At 60.1% G+C, this 6,000-nt stretch overlaps 1 protein-coding gene across 7 annotated transcripts in view; it reads right to left on the bottom strand.

The window, feature by feature from the left end:
• GRM4 (glutamate metabotropic receptor 4) overlaps nucleotides 1-6,000 on the bottom strand; it is a 117,098-nt gene that overhangs the window by 110,164 nt on the left and 934 nt on the right. For 5 of the 7 annotated variants that reach the window (XM_029944221.1, XM_029944217.1, XM_029944223.1 and 2 more), the window contains exon 1: nucleotides 5,895-5,968. The exons of 1 other annotated variant lie outside the window; for it this stretch is intronic. The gene's annotated coding sequence lies outside the window, so the exon portion shown is untranslated. Of the gene's footprint in view, nucleotides 1-1,450; nucleotides 1,597-5,894; nucleotides 5,969-6,000 lie in introns of those variants that run through there. One more of the 7 variants, XM_029944218.1, reaches the window with a different exon arrangement.

Genomic DNA, 6,000 nt, shown 5'->3' on the forward strand with positions numbered 1-6,000 from the left:
GTGCAGAACCCCCAGATCCCACTCCACAAGCCATCCCTTCCCTATTCCACTGAAACAGCAAGGGCTAGAATCAGAAGTGACTGGTTCTGGGCTGGACACTAGAGAAGTAGATGTGGAAGGAAAGACGAAAAGGAAGGAAGACAGGAGCGATGAGGAAGCAATTGCTTAGCTGAATGCCGATAGCCACTAAGGAGGAGAAAAACTTCAAATCTATTGCCTGTACTTCCTCCACTCTGATTCCCTCCAGCCTCCTCCCTGTGACTCTCACCCTTCAGGTATCAACGGAGATCCTTCCTCCTCCAGGAAGCCTGCCCTGATTATCCAAGTTTCTGTTTCCTCCTCCTTCCATGTTAACACTTCTCTTTCTCTGTTGTTATTTGGCAATGATGAGCCTGGAAGATTTTAGGGGCCTGGGTGGACCACCCTCATCTCTTTATTCCCTGTGCCTAGCCCAACGGTCACAACACAGGACATTCTCAATAAACAAGACAGCCGGGTCCCTGCCCAGAGCCAGCAGGCAGCCCAGGGCAGAGAGTCTGCAGGCAGCCCAGGGCAGAGAGTCTGCAGCGGATCGCCACAGAGTAGGACTCAGACCTTGCACTGAATTCTGACAACCCCCTTGTGTGGTCAGGCATAGAATACAATCCCTTGTGCCATGACCACTTGGTTATTCAAGGTGACATTCAAGTATGTGCTAAGCACCTACTGTGGGCAGGCTCTGCTCTGGGCACTGGGGAAACTGCCGGGAGTGGCAGACACCAGCACCTGCCCTGGGGAGCCAACATCGCCCCCCAGCGGGAGGGAGGGTGGCACAGGAGAGGTGATATATGTACTGCACAAAGATGTGTGGCACTTCGGGGAATCAAAGGGTTATAAGAAAAACTAAGGCAGGTAAGGAGAGAGGTTAAGACCCAGGGGCTTTTTCAGAAAAAGATAGTCAGGGAAGCCTTCTCTGAGGAGGTGGCATGTGAGCAGATCAGCTGTTTCCAGGAGAAAACTGTCCCAGGTAGAGAGAAACAGGTGCAAAGGCCCTGAGCCTGCGCTTAGCATTCATTGTTCAAGGAACAGCAAGGAAGCCAGCGTACCTGGAGGGCGGTGGGAAGGGGCAGCGGAGGAGGTCAGAGAGGGCACTGAGTACAAGATCAAGCAAAACCTATGGAGATGGATAAATGGGGGCCCCCTGAGGGACTTTGAGCTCAGTGATAGGCAAGGATTTGTGACAAGAGAAACGTGAGCTCAAAGGGCAGCTGCCTGCTAAGGCAGGTGGAGGGCAAAGCCAGTGTATCTCATCAGCCCTTGGTCCCACCAGTTCAGCCCAGGAAATGCCCAACCCTGACCTCTCCCCTTTCCCAGAGCCAGAGCCCCAATCTCCTCTACCCACCAGCTCCCACTTCCGTGCAGCCCCCCCAGGCCTCTCCTTCCTCCCCCAACTTGCCCCACCCCCACCTACCGCCACCCTCCGCAGGCTTCTGGCACAATCCCAGTGGGCAAGTGGCTTCGTTTGCAGCTGTTGCTATTGTGGGCTTCCCAGCTACTGTGGTTTCTTCCTCTCTCCTCCTTCTTCCTGTTCCCCCCTCCTTAAATCAGAGCCCCTCCACCACCTCCAGCACTGCCCTGGAAGGCCGGCTCCCACTGGCTTAGCAAGTCAAAGCCCAAACCCTACTGTCATGCACAGCCATGAATGAACGTAACCACGGCTAGAGGGGAGCCTTCCATCCCTGGGCCACAGTGAGGCTGGGGACAGAGAAGGGGCAGTGACACCTATGAAGTAATCCCTCACTAGAAACAAGAAACCAAGTCAAGTCTCCAGTCTTTATTCCTATATTCAAATCTAAAACTCACGCTGTTGCAAAGACAGTGTTTTTACTAGAAGTCACAGCCCCAACCAGAAAACAGGTCCAGGGGCTAGTAGTTTCTGTCACTCCGAGGAGCAGAGGGGCAGGAGGGCTAAGCATAGGGAATGGTGCAGGACCCAACCTCCTGGTCCCCGTTCAGGCTGGCCCAGCCTGGGGCCAGCAGCTGCCTGAGTTCTCCCGGGACTCCCAGCAACACAGCCAAAGAGCAGCCAGTGCTTTCCCCAGAACAGGGAGGCTTAACTAGACACCGCGGCCAGCTCGTCGGCGTGGCTCGGCCCAGAATGGCATGGGCTGTCATTATGGGCTGTCATTTCCCAGTTACCACAGATAATATCTACCTTAATTGAACGGGGTCCAGATAATGTCATTATGCACTGCGTTCCCCAATTTATTTAATATACGTATGTACACATATATTTATGCCTCACTGCTGCCCCGAGATTGCTAAACGGTGAGGTTAATAATAAAACATTTCGACGGGAGTCATCAGCTTTAATCTAGGGGGGTGATTGTTACTATCCTTGTGGTGCTCGTTTTTCCAAGGAGCCAAGAGAAACATGGACGGAATGCAAGGGGCTCTCAGGCCTGCAGGCTAGTAGGCAGGGTAGGCAGGGCTGTGGGGTAGGCTGTCTTTTCCCAGGCAAGTTCTGCTGCTACCCCTCCCTCTCAGAAGCAGGCTCAGGCAGGGAAAGCGAGGTAGGGGGAGCAGAAGGTGCCCGAGGCAGAAGTCCCCAAGCTTGACTCCAGGACTGGTGGGGAGAAGGAAGGAAGCTTGTCTAGGATGCCCAGTTACAAGCTTCAGGTTGGACCGGGAGGCAGCAGGGGGGACAGTGGGAGAGAGGCAGGGTGAGAGGACGGAGGGAGGCCAGAGACGGTACACAGCCAAGAACAAAACCGAGTTCCCAGGAGCCCGGGGAAAAGCAGCCCACACTCTGCAAGGGCCAAAGGCAATGAAATCTCTAAATTAATTTTTGATAGTCCCCTGCTAACTAGGGCAGAGTTGACGTGAAAACAAGCCCTCCTTGCTCTTTCCAGGAGCCGGCACCGGGCTGGGTGGGAGCAACAGAAAGCTGGTGTCCTTGGTTCCAGGCCGGCTGCCCACCAAGGGAAGCCCCTCGGCCCCCTCCTCCCTGGGGTCAGCCTGGACAGCCAGCAGCTCTTCCGCCAGCCCCAGCGAGCAGAGCCAGGGCCCTGATGCCAGCTCCCCTCACGCCCCACACAGGCAGCAAAGCCAGCTTCCACTCTGCAGAAGTGAGATAACCTTCCAGCCGCCAGCCGGCGGGCCCAGCTGCCCAGGCTGCCAGGGGGGCCTGCCCGCTGCAAAGTTAGGTTCTCGGCCACACAGAGGATGACAGCAGGGTGGGCAGCTGTCTTGGGGTGGGTGGTAATGAGGGGCTGCTGGCGCCACACTTGTCTAGAGGAGAGGATGCGTCTATGGGCTGTAATTATAAAGCCTGTGGGTCCTGGTCCCATCCTTTCCTGCCAGCTGTCCCCCTACAGCATGGTGGGTTGAGGGGTGGCCAAGCGTCCTGGAAGCTGTGCTGGGGACCTCTCGGAGCTCTTCTGGCCTGGGCCTGTCCCCAACCCTGCCCGCCAGCACACTGCTCACTGGCTCCCTGGCTCCCTGTGCTCTCACCTACCTCGGGCAGGCTGCCTGCCTGCCGCTGTGCAAGGCGCTCCTCCTGGGGACGTCACGCCTCCAACAGAACGAAGCCGCCCAGACGCAGGGTGGGGGAGGAGGGAGGAGGGAGGAAGACAGGAGCGGCCTACGCTAGGCCACTGAGGCCGAGAAAGCAGCTCAACTCCTAACATGCTCCTGCCTCCCCTGCCTCCCCTCCTCCTCCTCAGCCCCCTCAGGACCTGTTCTCCGTGCCACGCCTTGTGCCCCACCCCCCACCTTCCCATGCATCTCTCTCCAGAGAATCACCACCAGTAGAGCATTCTTTGGGGTTAAGCATACCATCTCCCTCTCTGGGCCTCTTGGAGATGCCTCAGGGAGGGTCTCAAGGAGGGGTAGCCCTTGGCAGTGACTCCGTTCTCAGAGGGTTATAACTTTCTGATATTTTTGGCTCCGAGAGGTGGAAGGTGTTGACAGGTGGGGGAAAGTTTATGGCTAAAAGACAAAAAGTTGGAGGAAGGTGAAGACAGTGGTCACCTAATTCATAAGGGGGGCAGGCATGCCCGTCCAAGGCTAGGCCGAGGCCCAGGGGCAGCAACGCATGCGAAGAGCCCGCCACTCCATGCCAAGGACAGGACTCTGACTCAAGGCTAGAGAGGCCCTCCAAGAAGGGCCTCTGGGGGAACCAGGGAGGGAGCCCAGGGCTCTGACCCCCACTCTCCACTTCAGGCAAGCCCTCTTCAGGGACCCTCACCACTGGCCCCCAGAGCCTGCCCAGGAGAGGTGACCACACCCAGGGGCCTCCAGACGTCTCTGTGGGAATTCTCTCTGCTACCTCAGGAAAGGTCACCAGGAAAGACTTCCCACGGGTCCTCACCTCTGCCTCCTCGTCCTCCTGTCCTCCCCTCTACCTCTTCGTAGAAGTTCTCTCACCACCCAGGCCCTGATTTCATGTGGATCTGGGGGAGGGGGGAAGCTGGCCGACCCAGCACACACCCTGGGGGGGTGGGGAGATGGGAATTAGAACATCCTTCATTTCCACCATGATCGGGCCTCAGGGACCTGAGGCTGAGTAGCAGGCTGTGGAAAGGGGACGTCCAGAATGGAGACTTAGAGCACTGGCCGTCCTGCCTGCCCTGAGCCCCCACTGTCACCCCAGAATAGGGGACTATGATGGGAACACACACACACAGTCCCCCCCCCCCATCACCAAGAGCTTTCTGACAGAGGACAGAGGGTCAGACAGACTAACCACCACTCTAATAGACACGTGGATTCGGGTACCCCTCTAGCCCAGCCCAGCGCGGTCCCGCAAAGCAGCTTTTCCCACACCCCGGGGCAGGGATGGTGAAGAGAGGGGGTAAGGCGGCAAGAAGCCTCCTCTAGAAAGGCCCTTAAGTCTGAAGGCGGGGGTGTCACTCGTGGCCTGGGGGCAGGGGGCGCTCTTACGTTCGGGCCTCAGGACTCCCTGCCGCCGCTACCGCCGCCCCATTTCAGCACAAACAGCCTCAGACCGCCCCTGTGCGGGGGCGCCACGCTCAGTCCGAGCCTCCACCTCCCGGCCCCGCCCCCGCGCGGGGAGGGGGCGCTTCCAGTTCCTGGGTGTCCGGGAAGCCCGACCCGGGAGAGGACCCCCCCAACACACACACACGCGCGCGCGCGCGCGCACACGCACACACACACACACACACACACACACGGCCTGGCCACTCTTCGGGCGGCCCCATAGAGACACGGGTTCACCGAGGTCTCGGAGAGGGTCGGTGCCGAGTATCCGAGGAGCACCTGAGCTCGCGGGGCCGCGGGGAGACCCCAGACTCTGGAGCGCCGTCCCAAAGCGCCGCGGCCGTGAGCAAGCGGGTGCCGGGCTCGGCCGGTGGCGAAGGTGGCGCCAGGGCGGCCAGGGGAGCGGGACGCGGTGCACGGGAGAGGAGCCGAGGCGCGCGAGGCTGGCGCTGCCCTCCCGCCGGGAGACGGCGGGGAAGGGGTGCAAATAATGCCCCGCGCCCCCGTCTGCCCTGCCCCTCCGCAGAGGGGGCGCGCTAATGCCGCCGCCCCCACCTGAGGGCTGGCACGACCCCCCATCCGGCAGAACCTGACATAACACCCCTACACGGAGACACTTTCCCCCAGGCCCGCAAAAAAAAAAAAAAAAAAAAAAAAAAAAAAAGCCGCTGCCCCGTTCCCTCCCTCGGGAGCCTTGGGAGAGCCAGCCCCAGCCCGGAAGGGAGACCCTCCAGCCCCGGTCCCGCGCCCTCCAGCCCCGAGGGCTCGGGTCCGCCGGCCCTCCTGCGGGCAGCCCTGAGCGCGGGAGCTCGTCAGAGGCCACCTCCCCGAGCCCCGATGTCCCGCCGCAGCCCGCGCCCCTGAGGCCGGAGGGCACGGTCCCCTCTGCCGGTTTCCCGCTGGCCACAACTCACCGCGCGCCGGCGAGGTCTGAGCCGCGGCGAGGGGTCGGTTGCGCTCCCGCCTGCCCTGGGGGCGCAGAGAGGCGGCGGCGGCGGCTTGCTGCTCGCGCTGCCCAGA

This window comes from Suricata suricatta, chromosome 7 (assembly GCF_006229205.1).
Source record: "Suricata suricatta isolate VVHF042 chromosome 7, meerkat_22Aug2017_6uvM2_HiC, whole genome shotgun sequence".
Taxonomy (NCBI): Eukaryota; Metazoa; Chordata; class Mammalia; order Carnivora; family Herpestidae; genus Suricata; species Suricata suricatta.